General features: G+C 41.8%; 1 protein-coding gene across 2 annotated transcripts in view; it reads right to left on the bottom strand.

The window, feature by feature from the left end:
* Positions 1–24,280, bottom strand: part of LOC126299173 (spectrin alpha chain) — a 124,164-nt gene that overhangs the window by 99,652 nt on the left and 232 nt on the right. The window lies entirely within an intron of this gene.

Here is a 24,280-nt window from a genome sequence, read left to right as displayed (position 1 = left end):
ATATTCGAGAGAGAAGATCGGCTAAAATGCGATCAAGCACGTAGTGGCGCACTGATTTGAAAAGATCGGACGTCTCCCGGTCGATGTCGGACATCGGCGGTCCACCGATATCGGAGCCACTGTGACTGCAGCCTACCCTACTTGTGTGTTCTTTTGTGTAAGTTACACTTGTTTGTGCCATTTTTGTACATGGTTGAAATATACGTGGCAGTACAAACTACATTAGTATGTAATCGATCTTTTTTGTGGGACAAAGTTTTTATGAGGACAGAACTAATTAGGGACTGAACCAAACGCTACATCGCCATACACTGTTCATCAGTGGGCTAATTCTGTGCCAAGACGGTTTGGAAGACGAAGTGGTGGAATTTCAACAGTGTGTGTTACAATTTTTTTCTGAAATTACAAAACGCAAAAAGCATCAGTAAAAGCAAGTGTGGCTTTTTATCCTAGCGCGTCTCATGGATACCATTCAGTACACAGTCGCCAGCCCATACTCTGCAACCCCGTTACCAAGACTTCACAGGAGTGTTTTCCTCATCACCTGCTGTGTCATACCGCTCCAAAACCACATCACTTGGTCCATTCACTTTGCAAACGAAATATTTAAATTTTCTTCTTAAACTTAATTCTGCATTTTATACTTTTGCCTATCACAATATTGTGTTTTAATTGTCTTTAGTTCTTAAATATATTTCAAATACATATTATTGAAGTCCTTTCAAACAGAAGTAAAAATTAAGAAAAAAAAATAATTTTTCTCTTTTTACTCTCCTGATTTTAAGTTGGCTGCATTCTCTGAAGAATGTGTTGCAGCACTGGAGTGAATCCTTTAATCGTACATGTAGATTGTCAAACGTTTGCATACTACTACTACTACTACTACTACTACTACTACTACAGGGTGTTTCAAAAATGACCGGTATATTTGAAACGGCAATAAAAACTAAACGAGCAGCGATAGAAATACACCGTTTGTTGCAATATGCTTGGGACAACAGCACATTTTCAGGCGGACAAACTTTCGAAATTACAGTAGTTACAATTTTCAACAACAGATGGCGCTGCAAGTGACGTGAAAGATATAGAAGACAACGCAGTCTGTGGGTGCACCATTCTGTACGTCGTCTTTCTGCTGTAAGCGTGTGCTGTTCACAACGTGCAAGTGTGCTGTGGACAACATGGTTTATTCCTTAGAACAGAGGATTTTTCTGGTGTTGGAATTCCACCACCTAGAACACAGTGTTGTTGCAACAAAACGAAGTTTTCAACGGAGGTTTAATGTAACCAAAGGACCGAAAAGCGATACAATAAAGGATCTGTTTGAAAAATTTCAACGGACTGGGAACGTGACGGATGAACGTGCTGGAAAGGTAGGGTGACCGCGTACGGCAACCACAGAGGGCAACGCGCAGCTAGTGCAAGCAGGTGATCCAACAGCGGCCTTGGGTTTCCGTTCACCGCGTTGCAGCTGCGGTCCAAATGACGCCAAAGTCCACGTATCGTCTCGTGCGCCAGAGTTTACACCTCTATCCATACAAAATTCAAACGCGGCAACCCCTTAGCGCCGCTACCATGTCTACACGAGAGACATTCGCTAACGATATAGTGCACAGGACTGATGACGGCGATATGCATGTGGGCAGCATTTGGTTTACTGACGAAGCTTATTTTTACCTGGACGATTTCGTCAATAAACAGAACTGGCGCATATGGGGAACCGAAAAGCCCCATTGCAGTTCCATTGACACTGCATCCTCAAAAAGTACTGGTCTGGGCCGCCATTTCTTCCAAAGGAATCATTGGCCCATTTTTCAGATCCGAAACGATTACTGCATCACGCTATCTGGACATTCTTCGTGAATTTGTGGCGGTACAAACTGCCTTAGACGACACTGCGAACACCTCGTGGTTTATGCAAGATGGTGCCCGGCCACGTCGCACGGCCGACGTCTTTAATTCCCTGAATGAATATTTCGATGATCGTGTGATTGCTTTGGGATATCCGAAACATACAGGAGGCGGCGTGGACTGACCTCCCTATTCGCCAGACATGAACCCCTGTGACTTCTTTCTGTGGGGACACTTGAAAGACCAGGTGTACCGCCAGAATCCAGAAACAATTGAACAGCTGAAGCAGTACATCTCAGCTGCATGTGAAGCCATTCCGCCAGACACGTTGTCAAAGGTTTCGGGTAATTTCATTCAGAGACTACGCCATATTATTGCTACGCATGGTGAATATGTGGAAAATATCGTACTATAGAGTTTCCCAGACCGCAGGCCATCTGTTGTTGACAATTGTAACTACTGTAATTTCGAAAGTTTGTCTGCCTGAAAATGTACTGTTGTCCCAAGCATATTGCAACAAACGGTGTATTTCTATCGCTGCTCGTTTAGTTTGTATTGCCGTTTCAAATATACCGGACATTTTTGAAACACTCTGTAAATTAATCGAAAAATTTAACATCGTCCACTCTTAAGTTCTCAAAAAGTATAATGAAGGTCCATCGTCTCTTCTCATGTTGACAGGATGAACCAACTGCATCTTACTACTACTACTTTTCGTAAAGCGCCTATAAAACATCAGCCACACTGATAATTTATTGCGATCCATACGCTTAGTTGTACGACACACTTTAGGAATATGTGCACAAGTGCGAACGTCTGAGATGCAGCTGTCGCTCCTAGGGCTGTTGGTGTTTTTAAAAAAAAATATGGGAATCCGATACTTCGATACTTAAAGTTTTCGGCTATCGATAAATAGAAATAAGTATCGATATATCTCCGGAGAAAATATCTATGTACCTGAATATAAAAATACCCGCTGCACATTCTAAACATACAGCTCTAAAACTGGCTGTATGTTTAAGTATTGGTTATTAATTAGATATTCTGTAAATCAACAACCTAGCAGCCTGACTGTCCTCTTTAGCACAAGAATTGAAAGGCAAACTATGCACGTTCAAGCTTAGCGATAAGAACTTTGCAACAATGGTAACTGCAGGTAAGTGGCACAACGAAAGGCGTCTGATTGGTCCGTCATTGTTTCGTCACGTATCGGATTTTCCAATACTCTTCATGTCGACTTCTGTTTCTCATTTCTGCAAACGCCGGCGATCTAGCAGTTGTGTCTAAATTACGTGTTGAAGCTAAACGTTGCAGTTTCTGTGGTAGCGCCGAGCACCGATTACGCCAGTATTTCCCCCTCACACGTCTCCCACCACCGCAACAGCCAATTCATCATTTACATTTTTGTTCATCATTTTCAGCAAGTCTTCGAAGAACCGCGGAGTGAAGAAATAGCGCCCTAGTTGACTGAAAAAATTGTTTTTTAACGCAACTGGTGTGCTGTTTCTTCACATCGGAAATAATCGATTCACACCGCCATCCCCAGTGCAATCTCTGTTCTCTTGTGCCACACACTTGCTTCACACAATCAAATAGAAACATTGGACGTGAAGAAAGTTCAAAATGTTGTAACTCTTTCACACAGTGAAAGTAAAATTAGGTCCTACTACAATTTCAAAAGAACAACTTCATATATTTTCCGAAAATCGTGAAAAAAATAAAAATATAGGCAATCGATATTCCGTTCTGATATATATCTAGTGAATTGATACCTATATTTTCCGGAAAATATATCGATATTTTATCGACTGCCAGAGTAACTACTGCCTGTCAGTTACTTACTGTCGGGTAATGTTAGCGTGCCGTTAACTCAGCAGCCGTGTGTATGTGCGTCGCGACTGAGATGTCGCAGCGAACAGACGTGGAGAGTGCGCTCGCGCGCTTCGCGAACGATGCGGCAACCGCAACCGCGCCGGCCGCCCCGCCATCAGCCGGCGCATCTATGACGACTCAACCCGCGGGACAGGGAAGAAGTAGTACCTCGACCGCGGAGACATACATGGACGCTGATATGGAATACGGTTCGGATTCGAGTGCCGCTACAGCGGAGGACGACAGAGTGGAAAGGAGCCGACGAGACCGATCTTTAGAGCGTCACGCAACGCGCCGTGACACAACTACAGAGGGCTTCAAGCAGCCGCCGCCGAAGAAACAAGCCCGCGCGAAAAACCTTACGGTTGTAGCGCGAGAGCTGGACGTGAGCAACCGCTACCAGCCTCTGCAGGGGGAGGGGGCGACCCTAGAAGAAGCTGGCCGTTCCCTCGCCGAGCAGCAGAATCAGAGGGAAGAGCAACAGCATGCTGCCAACGCATCGCACCAGCAACAGGACGACGCTCCGCCATCGCCGGGCCAGAATGCAGGAAGCCGCGCACCGCCGCCTGGTCCACAGCGACGAATCCCGCCGATTGTGCTAGTCTACAAGGAATCATATACGGACTTCAGAAACTGGCTCCATTCCACGTGTACACAGCCGTTCACCGTGCGTCAAGCCGGAAACGGCGACACGCTGAAGTTGCAACTGAACTCAATCGATGACTATGTGAAAGTCCACGACGAGCTTGGGAGGAGGGGCGTCCCGATGTACACGTTCCAAGCTGTTCGCCCTCCAACTTTGAAGACGCTCATCAGACGCATTCCGCCGTCGCTGCCGAATGATGAATTAAAAATCGCCCTTGAAGATGCAGGGTTTGCAGCTTCAGTCGTTGACCACCATCGCATGCCGGGCACTAATGAAAAGACGGGACACAGAGTCGTTGTCCTGCCCGACACGCCAGCTCACAGGAAAATATTTGAGCTGACCAGGCTGTATGACTTGGACATCAAAGTTGAGAAGCTCAGGAAGTCAAGGGGGCCGGTTCAATGTTTCCGGTGTCAGGGCTTCCGCCACGTTGCCCGCCTCTGCACCATGCCTTGGCTCTGCGTCAAGTGCGGCGGGAACCACGACAGCCGACAATGCACCAGGAGCCGCGAACAACCCGCTACCTGTGGCCTTTGTGGCGGTAACCACCCAGCTAACTACCGCACCTGTGTTAAACACAAAGAAGAGAGCCGACGTCAGCGAGGTCTTCCACCTGCTCCGCCGAGGCCTCCCAGGAACCACAGACGCTGGCAGCAACTGCCACCACCAGCACCCCCGACGCCTGCTGTGACCAAAGCGTGGCCCTCGCTGATAGAGCGGAGGGCAGCTCGACTTCACTCGCAGCAGACTGCTACGGATGCCATGAAGCAGACACAACCACCCTCGATCACGTCGACTGCCCTACCAGGACCAGCAGCACCGCCACCTTCAAGCCAGCCGACTCATCCAGCACCATCAACATCACAGACTGAGCTGAAGGACCTATTTACACTTTTGACGACCATCGCGGCGTCACTGGCAGAGGTCACCAAGACGCTGGCCCAACTACCAGCCACCATCACCGCCACTGTTGAAGTGTCGGTCAGCAGAGCCATCCAGGCACTCAGAGAAGGCAACGTCCACCATGCCTAGACACCTTCCTCTCGACGACCTTCGTATCCTCGAGTACAATGCAGACAATCTCACTCATGACGTCGCAGAACTCCAGCAATTCCTCAGTGATCATAATATCGACATCTGTCTTGTCAATGAGACTTTTCTTAAACCGGGGATCAGAAGCAACGTGGCCAATTACTGCTGCCATCGCACGGACCGCCTTACCCATGGGGGTGGCACTGCCATCTACATACGTCGCTCCATCAAACATTACGAAGTGCAGGCGCCTACCACAAGGACCATCGAAGCAACAGCGATCGTAGTGGAAACAAGGACTGGACCTGTGACATTTGTTGCGGTGTACCGCAGCCCTCGTCGCCTACTCGACCTCGACGACGCCAGAACGCTATTACGGATGCCGGGAAAGTTCCTTATAGCTGGGGACCTGAATTCCAAGCACGCTGCATGGAACTCGCTACACACGAACATGAGCGGGCGTCTTCTCCTGCAGGCTGTTGAAGAAGCCCAGGCACACGTCTGTGGCCCTGAAGAGCCAACTTGCTACCCGTCCAATGGCGCACCGGACATCTTAGATGTGGCAATTACTAAGGGAATTCCCCAATACATGACTGCGGAAGTGATCCATGGACTGAACTCCGACCATCTGCCGGTATTATTCCAGCTTCAGGTTGCGCCGGAACTTTCTGCAGGACGCCTCAACCTGAAGCACACGAACTGGGACCAATTTCGTGATTCTGTTGCCTTCTCTCTTGACGTCATCCACGACCCAGACGAAATCGACGAGACCTCCGTAGAACGGTTCGCCACTTCCATCACGGACGCCCTGGAACTGGCCACACCACCTCCAAGGCCACCTCATCGTCCACCACCGGATCTGCCACCGCACATATTGGACTCCATACGCACCAGGAATAGACTCTGCCGTGAGTGGCGCCTCACGCGCGACGCAGCACTGAAACAACGCATCAACCAACTTAGACGAGACATACGGGCAGCCATAATTGAACACCGGAACCAGCGATGGGCTGCGAAGCTGCGATCGTTTACGCCCGACCCGATGAACTTTAACTCCATCAGGTTCTTCACAAATAGACGAAGCCGGATACCGCCGTTGACAAATGATGACCGCACTGTGTAAAAGTCGGAAGACAAGGCCAATATGCTGGCGGACGTTTTCGAAACGAACTTTCGACCGCTGGACGACGGAGTTGACCCCCAGCGGGTTGCAGATATTGAAAACGAAGTTACTACCATACTTCGTGCAGCCGACGACGACGCCGACAACGACGACGACCTCATCCCTCCAGTAACGCCTGCTGAAATCGACGCTGGCATCCGGGCCTTACCCGCCAGCAAAGCACCTGGCTGCGACGACATCACGGGAAGGACTTTAAAACAACTCCCGTGGACCGCGATTGTGCACTTGGCAACCATCTTTAATTGGATTTTTGCTACGGGCAAGTACCCAGCAGCGTGGAAACATTCTATAGTGGTGGCTGTCCCGAAACCTGGGAAGAACCGACGACTACCCACCAGTTACAGACCGATAAGCTTGCTACCACACCTCAGTAAGCTCTTCGAAAGGCTCCTGTTGAAGAGGCTCCACACCATCATAGACCGCCTCCAAGTTCTGCCACCGGAGCAGTTTGGCTTCCGATCTGGTCATTCCACGACACAGTAGATTCTTAGGGCAACAGAATATATTACGTCAGCCTTCAGCAATGGAGAGTTCTGTGGTGCTGTTCTTCTGGACGTGATGAAGGCGTTCGATAGTGTATGGCATCAGGGCCTCATTTGGAAGCTTAGCGCCTTCGGATTCCCCAGGGCGTACGTCAAGCTCGTTGCCGCCTACCTCCACCAACGCACCTTTGCGGTCAGAGTAGGGGATGCACTTTCCACGGCTAGACCTATCCGTGCAGGGGTCCCACAGGGCTCAGTCCTCGGACCAGTCCTGTACTCCGTCTTTACATCGGACCTTCCGACACCACCAAGAGTCGACAAAGCCATTTACGCCGATGACACCATGATATACACGAGGGAGAAATGGCTTGAAGTCCTTGTCCCACGACTGCAGAGTGCCTGCTATGCCCTGGAGGAATGGGCAGGAAAGTGGCGCATCCGGTTCAACCCACAGAAGACGCAAACCATCATCTTCACCAAGAGGAGACCTGGCCCTCGCCGACTTCGACATCTTCGGAACCTCCGACTTTATGGAACCGAACTGCAGTGGACGGACTCTGTTAAATACCTAGGAGTGACCATGGACAAACAACTTACATGGAAGCGCCACATCGACGACGTCCGCGCTAACGTGTCACGAAGGATAGGGGCACTTTTCCCCTTCATCAACGAAGGCTCGGACTTATCGATAGCCAACGGACTGTTGATATTCAGGATGTACATTCGCCCCATCTTTGACTATGCCTGTGAGGTATGGGGCAATGCAGCAAAGACATCTTCAGCGCCTTCAATCGCTCCAGAATAAGATACTTCGCCGTGTTTTCCACGTTCCCCCGCAGTTTCCTCACCGATACATTCATGAAGCAGCCGAAGAATTGGAGGTACCGCAGAGACATAAGCAGCTTGCACGACGATTTTATGCCAGGACTGAAACTTCGACCAACCCACTGATACGACACCTTGGAGCACCGCCTCAGCCAAGGGAACGCTATGCGCGACCCATTGCCATGCTTGAAAGGTAAAAATGTAAAAAGAAAACAATCCGAAATACGACGGAATCTGCACCCAAGATGGAAACTGATTCATGCCCGCCCACACCCATGACACACAAACAAATAAAGATGTTCAACACAAACCTACCCCCCTGAGAGATGTAGGAAATGCTTACAAGTAAACCCTGCACCACCAAGCTGAAGCAGATCAGCCAGAAGAAAAGCGGAAGTAGTAGTGTGTATGTGCCAAATGCCTACCCGGCAGCCGGACAAATGTGAAACGACCCTCCGAAAATGCGGCGAAAACGAGACGGCGATCAGAGTTGTCGATCAACGTTCTACTATTAACTCTGCTTGTTTAGACCGGTGTGTTCATCCCTTCCAGATGTTCAGTCAGAGCTTCAGCTCCGTATCGTGATCACGCGATTTTTGAAAGCGCCATAAGTGAAGTTGTGATTTCATTGTGTGTTAAGAAAATGGAACATCGGAATTTAGAGCAATGAGACGTCATCAAGTTTAACACAAAACTTAGAGAATCCCCGAGTGCGACCTTCGAAAAGTAGAAACAGGACTATGGGAATTTGCCTTATAAATAGCACAAGTTTTTTATCACTGGCACGAAACATTTCTGGAAGGCCAAGAACACGTTGAAGAGGAACCTCGCTGAGAAAGACCAACTTCAAAAACCGGCGAAAAAGTTGAACGTGTGCGTGCTCTTACAGGATCAGACTAACGTTTAACAATAAGGATGATGGGTGCCCTGTTGAACATTTTCACCGTATATCAAGTTTTGACCAAAGTTTTGCACATGCGAAAGGTTTGTGCAAAATGGTGCCGAAAAACACAACTGAGCAGAAGGACAAGTGAAGAAAGGTGTGTGTTGATGTTCTTGAGAGGATTGTCAACGACCACTAATTGTTCAGTCGTGTGATATCTGGTGACCAATTCTCGAATTCTGATTACGATCCTGAGACAAAGCGGCAAAGTGAGGAGTGTCACACTGAAACATCTCCTCGTCCGAAAAATGCAGGAATGAGCTAGTCAAAGATCAAAACAATGCTTTTAACAGTTGGAGTATTGTGCATAAAGAATTTGTTCCTCCAGGATAAACTATCAAGGACGTTTTTTTACAAAAATATCCTCGAAAGGTTATGGAAAAGGGCGAATCGAGTGAGAACGGATACTGCAGACTAATGGAAGCTGCATCACGACAACGCCCACTTCCATTGAGGAATTTTTGACCTTAAAAGGCATTCATGTTCCACAGTCCCCCTATTCATCTGATCTGAGTTCTTGTGACTTTCTTTTCCCGACACTGAAAAATGCCTTAATAGGACGTCATTTTGGGACTCTGGAGAGAATACTCAAAAGAATGTGATCGACATGTTAAAGGACCGACCAGCTGAATCATTTCTGCCCTGACACAAAGATCCCGCTGGTGTATAGCTGCCGAAGGGAAACTGAGGACAACATTGTTTGAAAAAACTTTCGTAGATGAAAATTCAGTCTCATTACTTTTCTCAACAATCTCGTACGATGCTTTAGTGGGAAAGTGGATGTCGAAATCGATACAAAGGAATTAATTACTTTGGTTGTGCAATGGGACAAGATTACAAACACACAAAGATCACACTGCCACAACGAATGTGTTTTCTTCATTCAGATTCAATGCATGTCTTCCGAAAGCATCATGAAGTTCTTCGACCGACAATGAAGTTAGTCGAAAATTGCAACACATACGCAATATTAATTGAACTTTGTTAATGTTTGTAAGGGGAGGCCACGACGTGGGGGTCACAGGTTTACTTCATACTTTGTTCATCTTTAGTAGGCCATTGAAAGCACATCATGTGAAAGTAGTAAGGTGTACTACTCTGGCAATTCAAAAAAAAAAAAAAAAAAAAAAAAAAAAAATCGCAAGAGAAGTTTTACGCGTCTGTTATGTGGATTATGTGTCTGTGCATAGGTGCCAGACGTTAGAATTCCTGGTGGTAGAGGTGATTAGCTTTCGAACTTCGTAAGACGAACGCTTATGAGGCGACGGTTCGACTCTTTCAGACTTAATTGTTACTCTATTTTTTCATCACCGGTCATATTTAATTTGTGACGTTTGAGAGGCAATATAAAGAATAAAACTACATGTCTTTGCATGAAGTATTTACAAGAAATTTCAATTTTTGTCTTCCATGTCTGGATGACACATACCATGCTGCAACGTGTGATGTCGAGAGCACATCCGACGAGTAAATTGTAGATTACTCGTTTGGGCTGGCACATTGTGACTTACTATATTACAGGTTGTGCAAAACGTCTTTCGCATCATTATTAATCGATGTCTGACTTATGCTTTAAAAGCCTGTCCCTCGTCCTTGAAAATCTGATTACAAATAGCAAGTAGTCAAATAACACGTCACATTCACTACAACTTCATGAAAATGAAATATATTACCTCTCAAATATCATATAAATTATATGTTACCAGTAATGAAAAAATATAGATCAAAAAACAAATATTAGCGGGATTCGAATCGTCGCCTCATCAACGACGCCTCTTGCAACGCGCGAACACTACTCACTTGTCCCCAGTGACTTCTGACGGCCGGTATCTTCAAACAGATACATCCGTTACATAATAGACGCGTAAAACTTCTTTTGCGATTTTCTCAGAATTACCAGAGTAGTGCATCTTACTGCTTGCACATTTTGTTGTTTTAATGGCCTACTAAAGGTGTACAAAGTTTGAAATAAATCTGTTATCACAACGTCGTGGCCAACCCTTGTTAATTCTTCAAAAAACAGCTGAAATGCATCGAACAACTGTCCATTTGTACATTCTTACAAATTTCTTTCTCAAACTAAGGCCCGCAGAGTATTTGTTTTAACTCTGAATTAAAGATTTCGAAAAAATACGCATGGTACGAAAAAATGCCCTAGATGCAAAGTTAACATTTTCGAAGTGGATATTTGTGCTAAAATGCCTTTTCCTCCTTCCCAACTTATTTTCAAATTGGATCTTCCATTTTTATTGCAAATTCTGATTCTACGCCAAAAAATACCTAGGGTTTACCAAAGAGATTGTTTTCATTTGTGACAGGTAACGCTGTAGTCGACAAAATTCATTTTTTTCCGGTTTCTGAAATTAAGAACTGACCTATTTGATTCAACATTATATTTGCGATAACAATGTAAACATTTTCTAAACGGTTGACATTTTTGTTAAAAATGTAGCTTTGCAAATGTCGTTGTACAGTAAAACTTTTACAGTTAAGACACTGAAATTTCTGGGAAATAAATTACTTTTAGCATGATCCAGGAACAACAACGTGGACATAATAGTTTTCTGTTTCCATCGGGGTGCTTGATTTCTGTGAGTCTTCTTGCCTCTCACCATCGGGGTTATCGTAATTCACAACAAATGCTCAAAATGATGCCTTCAATTTCGATACATTTATTAATTAGAACTTTGAGTTCTTCTACAGAACTTAAGAGCATGTCTGGCGTTATGTTTGCGTAAGCATTTCTGATATGTCCTAACATGTCCTGTCGAGTAATTGGTACTTCTGCAATCACTGTCTTTAAGATAACCCCAGAAGAAAAAATTCAGCAAGGTAAGGTCGGCTGACCTAGCAGGCCATTTTATCAGACTGCCTCTACCGATCATGCAACCACTGAAATTGCGACTTAATTATTCTTCGGCTACTGCGGAGTAATGTACAGGACAACCATCATGTTTCAACCACATATTCTGCCGCACCTTACGGGACACATCTTTAGAAAGAACGGTAGCTTGTCTTGCAATAAGTTACGACCCCCTTCCTTCTTTCAATGTGTCTTCCAAAAATAAGAAACCGATTAGTTAGTCGCCTATGATATAGCACCAAACTTTAACAGACAAAGTACGCTGATTATCAATTTCACGTGTCCAGTGCGTTTTTTTCCACACTCCGATAATGCATGGTTCGTAAACGTTGACCCGTCGAAGAATATTACTCGACAAACTAATTGCGTGTTTCTTTGCAATTGCACGACTGCCTAGTTGCCAATTCGATTCTAAAGATTATTTACACGAAGTTCTTGATGCATGGAGATACGGTATTTGTGACGTTTTAGGGTCGCCCAAACACCTGTGTGAACAATTCCTGATTGATGAAATATTTCTCCGACACTAGCATGTGGATTGCGAGCAAACGCAGCTATTACTACGATTTCATTAACATTTTTTATGGCGTCTCTCTTCCTTCGGCACTAAACTGTTTTACAACACGACAGAATAGTTTTAAGAGATCATGAACTACCAACAAAACGTATAGCATTGATGCCAACCTCTGACAAGTTCCAACCAGGTACTCAAAATGTCCCTTTTCTGTATAAAGTGTTTCACGGTAAGGCAAAACATGTGACGCCTAGTTGGGAGAGGGAGAGAGAATGGGTATAACAAAAGAAATCATGGATTGCGAACTAGTAGTAGAGTTTAGGGTGCTTAGCTACAATAATTTCCAATCTTAAGAAAATGAAACACCTGCAGCAGTCCTTATATTGTCATTTATTGTGTAGCTACCAGTTTCGGCACATCAATGCAACATCTTCAGGTCTTAGTTGGGTCTGAAGAGGTTCTCATGATTCCATATATTCAATATATCAGTGGCCAACAACTGTTGGTCTATCCAACCAACTGTCATCCCCCAGATCTGACGCAAGAATGGACACACAAAAGCAATATTTAATTGCATCCTTGCAATACATAATATAAAATCATGGTTTATGTTATTAAAGTGCTTGCTGCTTCTTTCAGTGCATACAGCTTTCCTTATGTAGAAATGATGATCTTCACTACTCAAGGTTGAATCTAACTTTGGCTCAGAAGGGGGTAAATTATGCTGCCACAAAAGTCTTTGGTCACTTACCTAATAGCATCAAAAGTCTGACAGATAGCCATAAAGCATTTAAAAGGAAATTGAAAGAATTTCTTAATGGCAACTCCTCCTCATTAAATGAATTTTTGGATATAGTAAGTGGGTAATTTCCCCAAACCCCACAAAAAGTATCATGTAATATTTTGTGTAATGTAATATCTCGTATGGACACCTTTTATTAACCTGACATGTTCCACATCATTACGAAGTGTCGTATTCATGATCTATGGAACAAGTACTAATATAATCTACTCCCCAAACGCATGCTGCTCCCTCTTTTAGTCCCCTGTGCACACTTTCACTTAATACAAGTTTTTCTTATTGTGAAGATTGAGATGTTTTTGTTCCTCTTTGTAAGTTGTGCAGTCTATTCTGTTTGCTAGAAATGAGGTTCTCAGAATACGTATGGAATTTAAATTCTCACCACCAATTCTTTTCCGTTTTCTTCTTTTTGCGTCCCTTACAATAGTAAATATTCTTTCAGCTTCAGCATTAGAGTGTGGAAGTGAAAGAACCATCTTAGCAAGTTTACTGACATTTTGAAAGCAGCTGATGGTGGAAGTCTTTCAACTTTTGAGATTTTGCTCCACATACAACCCAAGTCAATTTCTGAAAGTTCCTTCTTCCTATACGTGGCATAAGTGGAAGACTTCTCCATTCAACTGCTAAGGTATTTATATCAAATTCTCCAAACTTTGAAGCAACACATGATACATCCTTTACCTTCCGTAAGCTGCTAATGCAGTATTTGGCTCTATGACTTAGTTTCCAAAAAATTAATCCTGTACAGGTATCAGTTTCTTCAGTTCTTTGGTTGCTGCAATATGGAAATCAAAGCATTTGAGTCTTAGTTAGATTCCCTTTTCACATTCTCTAAGGGGAATTCGTAATAACTGTCCACATCCTGTGCCACAATAGGCTGTTCCTAATACGGGATATAATAGCATGGTAGAAGTGTATTAATCTTGTGCATTTCAGTGAGGACGCCAGGGTTAGGAAATTCTGAGCAATGTTTTAAATCAGACGCAAAGAATCTTCTGAAAGACTGTGAATTAATATTTTCCTTGATTGGAAAGGGGTGTCAGAACTGTTTAAGTAAACCAAATCATACCTTAGAAACAACATGTAAACTTTAATATACGAATTTTCTAATTTGCAAAGAATCATTTCCGCAGACTTTAAGTTATCTTCAATAGTTGCTAACTGGAACAAAAATAAAAATAAATAAATAAAAATAAAAAATTCCAATTTTCCAGCAAACAAACAGCACATGCATGTTAAACAAGCTATGGTGCACACGATATTTAAGCACGTTTGTATATTCGAGTCTTGAAATTCTTGTAAAATAGCACAGAATGTTGCACTGGCAGATATGTGGCTTGCCACTGACCTTATTAACCCTACACAGATCTTGGAAGCTGTTTACATGCCTTGCTTGCAATTAGAGCAGATTAATGGCATATACAGTTGAGAACAATCAGATTTCGTCCAATATTTCAAAGTCCTGTTATGGCACAATTATAACTTCCCACTGTTACAGACGTATTGTCACAAGCCACACCAATTACATTTATAATTGGAATATCCTTCTCTTCCAACATGCTCTCCAGAGCTATGAATCGGTTTTCTGTCGAGCAGCCTTTGGCATACAAAGGGATCAATTCCAGAAGTTGCGTGTTCACATGTCCGTCAATTGGCGACGCACATCTCACTAAAACGCACATATGTTATTTATGTGATATGTCTGTACTCTCGTCCACCAGAACAGAAAATTTAGTATCATTTAGTAATACCTTTTTCTCTTCCTGAAAAGTATTTGTCAAAATGTCACGCAAAATGGGAGCCATCCCACGTATTGGCAACACTGCTTACAAGTGCATGAGAGTTCACACGGTACCTATCTGTGACAGGTATGCCTGTCACTATAATGAACATTTTTCCTTACAAGGGTTGTGGATTGTATTCCATCGTTAGCCGAATAGTGGCCTGTTCCACTTCTGATGAGTGATTCAAGGGGACTCACCGAAATCTAACATGGTGATGGTGAGAGGACTTGCCAAAATCAATTGCAAAGGAAAAAACAAAATTCGTCGACCATAGCGCCACCCACCTCGAAGGGAAAAAATGGATAGGATAAACCATAGGCAAATTTTGATGTAGAATCCGAATCTCCAAGAAAAATGGGGGAGGGGGGGTTCGAAAATGAAAATTTGGGGGAAGGCAGTTTCAGCACAGACGCATGTACCCTTTGAATATATTAACTTTTCGTGTAGAACCTTTATCGCATGATGCATATTTTTGAGATATTTGATCTTTCCAAGTTGAAACAAACACCCTGTATATTTCTTTGATTATGCTAGTTTGCTTCTAGTCCCCCTGCTTCACCTATCATACATTTCTTGTTTCTAAGGTAGCAGAAGTACATTTTGTCTATAAAGTTGTTCCTATTTCCAATATTAAGCATGTCACTAATCTCGTTTCTGCTGCTACTCGATTTTTCTTCTTTCGTTTGTTTACTTTTAACACATTGTGCTCACTAGACTGCTCATTCCATTCAACAGGATCTATAACTCATTTTCCTTTCTCCACGGGGTAGGAAAACAGACACTGAATAATATTAATATAATTTCTTGCCCAATATTTTAGTGCTTTTCAAAAACTTTTTATACCTATATTGTTTCTTCAATACACAGGCTAAATAGTACAACAGGGAAACTTCAGTGTAGTCTTACACTCTTCTTACTGCGGACATGTGTCTCTGGGTCTTCATATTTATTGTTCCCTCTTGTTTCTTCTATATTTTGTATACTACCCATTTTCTCCAATAGTCCGTTTCTATTCTTGTGATCGTTTCAAACACCATAAATCATTTTACATTGTTGAATACTTTCTTCCATCATCAAGTAGATTTTCTGAACTGCCCCTCCGAGTCCTTTATCTTTCTTAAAGCCAAGCGAACTGTCAAATAACACAACCCTCATTTTCCTTATTATTCTTTGATCAGCAACATAAATTATGTGCTAAACTGTACCTAAAAAGAACAAATTCTTTTATATTGTTCTGTGATCTCCCTCTGTCTGCTGTAAACCCTAACTCCCAAACACACCAATCTATGGCACAAAGTACATGCTTTGCACTTTAAGTTTCGTATCCACTGTACATTAACTGAAGCAGCACACAGCTGAAAAAAAATTCAACTTTGCAACGAACAAAAATCTTGTTTCTCTATTCACTCACTCCTGACTGATGAGACATTTTACTGTGTCTGGAAAGTACAACATCCAAACCACACAAACTGATTATACTACACGTGACATAACTAAAATATTGCTTACAGTCTGCAGGATAGCTCACTGATCCTCACATTACTGCTATAGCTTCAACAAAACATTTTCAGTCAATTTGCTTTTACTTTTCACTCTTGCTCCAGTCTGAGCTCTCACTCATTCTGTTCAGTTGGTCTGCTTTTAGGTTTGTCATTATATTCACTTTGCTCATAGCCTTCCACTAGTGTAGCTAGTCTATTCTTCATACCAGCCTCAGGACTTTTTTGAATAGCATTTCTGTTTGTGTAAACCAACCAAGCTGAGACAACTTTATATATATAAAAAATGAGCAACAGACTATCAAAACTTATATTTGATCATTTGAACAATGTTTGTGACTAACAACAACTTTGTGACTTTTTCTTCATAACTGTGTGTGAAGCAACGTATGTTCACTTACACTGTACTGTTAAGGTTTTACTTTTCAAAGAAATAAGAACTATTATAATCCACATACGTCTGTACTAACTACCTGTGTGTAGACATCATTAGAGGCTGTACGAGACCATCGTCATCACCAGTAGAATCCTAGAAACATGATTCAAGATAGGGAAACTTTCAATTTTGAACTTAAAAAGAAGCTTCTGGCTGTTCATTTTAAGGATAAGTCATATAACAGCACTTTTAGGTGGAAATCCAGCAAAACTGCACAATTACCAAGGCTTATTCTGCAACAGATAGTACTAGTTTACACGGCATATTGGCAATGTCTACAGAATAAAACAATAGCACAAAGATTTAACATCCCACTCACAATTAAGTCACTGGAAACAGAGCACAAGCATAAAACGGAGGAGGATATGGAAGGGAATTAAGCATGTTAATCTTAAAAGACTCCTGCTGGCATTTGTCATATGAAACTTAGGGGAATTATGGAAAATGTAAATCTGGACAGAATGCAAGGATTTGAATCCTGATCATCCAGCAAGATGGAAGTCCAGCATATTAAAATACTACGCCACCTAGCTTGGTCACTGTGAACTACACTGAATAAATATTTGTCAAAACACTTTTTCAAACTTATTAAAAATATCAGACCACAGTAGGGGAAAAAGGGGGTTTTCCTTGGGGACATACATGTACCCATGGGATGTGCAATCAACAATTGTCATGAAACATTCATTATCTTCTCCAACACACAACAAAACTCTCCCATTCTGTCTAACCTAGTCCTCAGGCTATGCTACATATTAGTTACCACAACCACCATTAAAGAAAAAATAATGCCAATGGTAGTGCACTGACCACAGCAGAATGACAGTAAAGCAAGTTTCAATGCACCGTACATTACCAGTGACCTTCACCAACTGGTGGTAACAGCTTCCTGCTTATAGAATCCGGAGTAAATCATAGTTAACAATTACTTATATCTACACTGTTCATACTGCAGCAATTTGGCAAATAAGTGGAGGTACCCTATCTGTTTTCAATTGTGAAAAGGCTAAGAGAAAATTCAACATTTTGGTCTCCATTTTCTTGTTGCCCATTTTGGTCTCTGTATTACCACTGTGTGTGACCTGTTAATATATTCTAATGCACAACGTGCTAGCTTTTGAGATAGGGACGTGGATCAAACCTGGGTGGCACATTTAATGACATCAGGCTGATACATCAGCCAGTTTGAGTATGGGGTTTAGGTGTTTTTCTCAAATTCATTTAGGCTGGTCCCTCTGCCTCAGAGAATATATTACACCACCAGTTAAAATATGTTAATACACAATTCACAGACAGATGGCAACTGCAGCTTCCCCCTTTTAGGTTACCTTTGCAAATGTCACTAGAAACTGCATCTCAGCAGATATTAAATAATAAAATATGCCAAATCCTGAAAAGCTGACCCATGCTATATGGAATAAGCACTAGGGAAAAGAAAGAAAGGTGTTATTTTAAATTTTTCTGAGCCTGCAGCATTATAAATGTCTTGTAAGGGCATTATATGTATGGTGAAGACAACTTATTAAGATATTATTTTGGCTTCATGGCCATTGTCAAGCTATTTCCACAACACATCATTAACAGGATCACTTTAACATCTTATATTGCTGCATATTGTAGGTGTAACATACACTAAATTGTTATTTTCTCTAGATTTGTAACATCTCCGTGGGGGAATTTGTTGGTGAGCAATATTCGTTATGACATATTTAATATTTTCCATAAGTTTACTATACATAAGACAAAGAAGTTATCAGTGTATGCTGTCCACCAATTTTCCTTCTAATGACGGTTTTTCCACATTAATTTCTTAAAGTTCTTGAGATAGTACCATCTTTAATTTTTCTGCTTGGTATACTCATAATTGCTGCTTAATTTGATCCTACTGCTGCCTAAATTAAATTATTATAGCTGTTGCCTGGGAATGACTTCCTAACCTATTTTACTGAAAACACTGATTATTCTGGTTTTGTGGCCCTCTGTAGCTTGTCCCTGTTACAACTACACTCTTATTACCAATTCCAGTATGCCTGTTTCATCACCAACAAATCTAAAATCATAGGCAGATTGATTAACTTGCTATTTTAAGTAACTTTTAAATGAAGGTATTGGGACAGTTTTGCAAAAAAATTTACCCCACACATTAGTTATAAAACTGTTACCTTCTAAATCCATAGCTGGGTGGCTGAAATAAACTGCTGGCAAACAAGGTATTGTTGAAGTTCATAATACTGCCTTTCTGTTTTGAAAAATAACATCACAGAGTACTTTATTTATGAAGGTTGTGGTGACAGACTGAACAGTGGCACTGGCTGAGTTCTAAGTTAGATTTCATGGTGATGGCTCAGCTGTGAGCTGATGGCACCAACAAATGTGTAATAGCAATTATCTGTGTGTTTTTATAAATCATGCATTCCCTCTGAAACTCTGTCTTCTCTCTGCATTTTGGAATTTTCAACTTGTAATATGTTTGAATGTACAGTATTAATAATAAGAGCATCCCCAACCAAAAGCCTGTATTCCAACAATACTTTGGTATTTTAAATATGCACTATTATACAATGTTATAATTTCCACAGTGGTCATGTAAAGCTGAGAAATAGTTGCTTTGTTGATTCCAAACAATGGTCAAAGGTTATGGTTTGCTCAGAATTCTTTACTACTTCCTCCAATACATAATAGCAAACTTAGGTATTCTATAAAATTTGCAGTTGTTGCTGCAGATGAATCTGGTGAACAGTAGGAGTCAATTACACAACCTTTAGCCTATGCTTGCTAGTTAACCCTGTCTAGGTGGCTGTGCACAGACATTCAACTATGTTGGCATGAAATTAATGTTTACTGCTAGAAATAAATCACCTCCCATCCCATACACTGTGCCTTTGATAAATATTTAGGTCAGTCATGTATATCTCCCAACTATTAATTTCTGGTTTTAGTTAACTTTCTCGTTATTACAGAAGCTGGATTGCTTATCAAAATTGGAACAAACTTTCTGCAAATGCTTCCGTAGTTAATCACTTATGTTTCAACATTTTCACCCGTTGAAAGCACTGGAGGGAGATCAATACAAATAATTTGGAACTATTCACATCTTAATTTATCACTACTGAATGAACAGTCACCTGATGGAAAACATCACTGGGTAGACTACACAAACATTTAATTGCAGTGGTAGTCAGCCTTAGACATTTAGACAAAGTCAAACTTATTGCCCTATGTCACAAATTTATGAAGTCCTAGGTTGTTCCGTAACTGATTCTGTCTCCAGCCTCTCACTTTACTCAGAACCAGAAGTCTTTGGTCAGTTCTAGAAAACTTATGCAGACCGTATGCTTATCATAACACCATTAGCAACACAGCAATTTTTACTTTCGGAATTATTTGTTCTGACACTGACCACAATTTAACATTGGTTGTACGAATGGGGTATATTGAAATCTATGATATGGAATTTTGCTTTGACCAGAGGTGCCAAGGGCAATTAACAAGCACTATGGCTGCAAGTTGCTATGGCCAACAATTGGGCAACAACAAGAAGTTAACTTTTGATAATATTGTAGTGACAGGCTGACCTATAACAAACATCAAATATGTCACAGAGGCAAACTTGTGTTCTTAAATGATGGTTGTACAAATTTATCTGAAGGCCATGGTCTAGCTGTTGTAAAAAAGGTGACAGTTTGGATGCAAATTGGCAAAGCAGATGAATTTCTTACACTCACACTCTAAGCGTTCTGTAGATGTAAGCTTATGATGAAACCCCGTATTTTCACACTGTAGACTAATGCCTTAAAGTTTTAATATTTAAAGGCATTAATAACAAAAACATTCTTGCCCAAAATTCTCATCTTTCCACTGGAGTCTCAGTACTTTTGTAGTTAAAATATGGATGACTGAATGATGTAATTGTTACCGTATTAGTAAATGTAGTGTGTTGGGGCTTATGGGCGCTCAACATCGAGGTCATCAGCGCCCTGACACACATTAAAAGGAACGAACGTGGACAGACCGAAGAAAACTAAAGCACACACTCAAAGAAAGAAGGAAAAGGCTACATAAGAAAGTAAAACCTAAGGAAAGGGGAAACATAGCAACAAGAATGTCACAGGAAATTGTTACTGGCTGGCCACTTACATAAAATATGGGCTAGCTTGTCACACAGTGAGCAAATTAAAATCCTCTCCCTAAAACCTTTGTAAAAACATTTGACATGGCACAGAACCTTAAAACTTTAGCCACATTCGTCCGAGTGTTGCCTAAAAGAGATGGCAGGTCTGCTGGCAAGTCAGCTGCGGCCCGCTGGTCAGAAAATAAAACGCAATCCAATAAAACGTGGCGCACAGTGACCTGGACGCCACAAGAACCACACAGTGGAAGGTCCTCTCGCCGGAGCAGGTAGCCATGTGTCATAGGGCTGTGGCCTATTCGAAGCCGAACCTCGTCCCGTCAATGGGGCTGAAAGGAAGTACATCACACACGCGTTATGGGCTTGACTATACGGAGCTTATTGTCAGTCACTTCCAGCCACTCATCCTCCCACCGACGCATAACCCGTGAGCTCAACAGCGAGGTGAGTGCCTGCAAGGGGATAGCACACTGAGATACGTGTGGGGCGAGACACGCCTCCTTGGCTGCGAGATCTGCCCTTTCATTCCCAGCAATGCCAACATGCCCCGAAACCCAGCAGAAAGCTACAACCTTCCCCAGTCGCTGTAGTCGGAGGAGGGCATCCTGGACGGTCTGGACAGTTTTGTCTGCCGGATACAAACGTTGCAATAAGCGAAGGGCACTGAGTGAATCGGAACAGACAAGTAATTTAGGAGAGGAAGAATGTCTGACGTGCTCCAGTGCCCGCAAGATCGCAGACAATTCTGCATCAATGACAGTGAAAGTCTGAGGCAGGCGGACCTTGAAGACACGATCTGGAAAAACAACTGAGCAACCAACAGAATCCCCCTGTTTTGACCCATCCGTAAAAACAGCTACATAGTCGTGGTGCTCAGACAAAATGGCAGAAAATGCTGCATTAGAAACGGTGGCATGAGTGCAACCAACTACTTAAGGAGTTAAAACCTTTAACCCCAAAGCTCCTCACCACTGCTCACTGTTTCTGTACCCTGTATTAGTAAATAACCCCCATTCAAACAAATCAGATTAAATAATGTTACACAATACTTCTATGTAGACATGTTCAACTGCTGCTGAGATGGTCTTTTCATCACACAGTGAGTTTCCTGGGTATACTCACATATTTGTCCCTCCTACCACTTGATACTGTTTCTCTAGAAGGAGTTAGTCATTATTTCTCATAGTCAAACAACAAAACATTAATAGCTCCCTCTGTATGTACTATCACCTGGAAAAGGGTTTGGAAGGCATCCCAACAGGAGAAGTGTGTCACACTGTCTCAAATTAACTGTCAGTCTTAGACAGCACTTCGTACTTGTTGGTACGGGCACTCTCATGAAACTGCTATCCTTGTACAACATCGAGTCCTTGTGGTACACTAATCAGTAAAGCCATACTGGTTGGCTAGTCAAATGTAGTGTATCTGTTGGTTACAGAAGATCATGGTAGAAAGGGTAAGGGGGAGGGAGGGAGCAGTTGACAAATCCTCATGACACATTGAGTCTCTTTATTAGTTTTCAAACAAGTACTAAATCACCTTAACAGCATGCCACACTTCTGATCTGAATGATAATACTAAGTTAATAACATGTATCCAAATGAGTGTCACCAACAGAATACTATTTTCTAGTACATTACCCACAACAAGACCTATAACAGGCTCAAAATGGCTACATTTCACCTGTTCATACTCTTTTCATGAAATATTTTGTGTATGTTGGTACATAATATTAGGATAAAACCATACAAAGCACCCACATTTTCTCCAGACAGACAGAATTGACTTTTGGAGTCTTATCACTGTAACATTTGCTTTTCTTGCATTACTTAATGCCATTTACTATCAGACATGAATATGGATCATGCACACAACAGTATTAGTCTAGATTCAGTAGAAATCAGAATGACAATCAATTTTTGTCCTTTATTGACCACACCCCTTCACTTGACAATCAATGAAAACTAACAGAACAGACAAACTGATTGCTTATGGGGGAAAATGACCTTCAATTTTGGCAAATATGTGACCACTATGTATTCAAGCAAAAGACTATATAACATTAGCTGACTCATATTAGACATGCACAAAGAAAAAAAATTCATGCTGAAGCTGCTTACACTTCTGACAGCATTACATACAATGGAATGTTAATTAAAGCAATTGTTTAGTTTCAATACACATCATACCCTTTATATACTACAGTTACTTATCCATAGCCTGTTCATGTATATCAAAATCTAACATGTGGCACAGCCTGTCATTGTTACACATGTGACACAAAACCTTTTACAATTGATTGCAAATTAATATTTGTTTGAGAAAAAAATCGCATTAGTACACTTGTCATTACCACAAAGGTTTACTTGACTGCCATAGTTTTGGTCGCCGTATCAAGATCACCCATCATATCATTGAGGGAGTTCAAAATGAAATGTTAAATAAAAACTACAATGCAATCATTTGTTTCACGTACACAAAGTTGGACATAACTGACCATCTCCTTAAAATGTGAAAACGGAAACAGTGTGAGCAAATGGGTATCAAATACAGAATCACACTTTGAGTGACATTTTGAAGGTTCACAACAAAGATGGGCTTTACAATTATGCAGAAGTGAATGAATGAATAGTGAAATGTAAAACTGTTTCTTTTCTCCTTTGCCTTATTCACTTATTTGTCCACACTAAACACATAGCAAATAAATAAATATCTTCTACATAAATATTAACGCAAAGATGGCAATATATGTAACAAGGTTAAGATGATGAACTAGTTTAGAAGTAATTGTTATCCGCCAAGTACAATTTTGGTATATTACCCCACAAATCGTAGAAATAGCGGAAATGTCACTTAGCTAGGACCCCAATATGAAATGTAAGGAGTTAATCTTGTGAAGTATGACGAAAACACAAGAAAATTTGCTCACCTCTACAATGCTACCAACAACCCTTTCTGGTGGCTACCAAACTTCAAACTTCTGTTTTAAAAGGAACCCCAATGCCTGTCATGTGACCAAGCACGGAGCATTGATTGGCGAGGTGGGTGTGGTGCAGCCGTAAGACTACTGCATTGCTGTTTTTATGCAAGTCGATACATGCGGATGCGCTTGCCACAGAATAAATACATATTAGGATAGGCTGTTATAGATTTTACATGGACCGTGCGAACTGCATAACTACTATTATTCTAAACTCTTCATTACTGAGAACTACGAGCTTCTGTATACTGTACCAATAAACTGAAAAGTACATAGTTAACAATAGACAATTTTGCGGAAATTAACACATTTACTGGTTAAAGGTACCTGAAATTCTGCAGCGAATCTCTCATATTTACGCCTGAAAATGACTTTAATGCTGTATGATATAAAGAACTAGTCCATAAAACTTTATTATTAACTAATTTTTCATAGCACT

Source organism: Schistocerca gregaria, chromosome X (genome assembly GCF_023897955.1).
Source record: "Schistocerca gregaria isolate iqSchGreg1 chromosome X, iqSchGreg1.2, whole genome shotgun sequence".
NCBI classification, from domain to species: Eukaryota; Metazoa; Arthropoda; class Insecta; order Orthoptera; family Acrididae; genus Schistocerca; species Schistocerca gregaria.
This window is presented reverse-complemented; position numbering and strand designations above follow the sequence as displayed.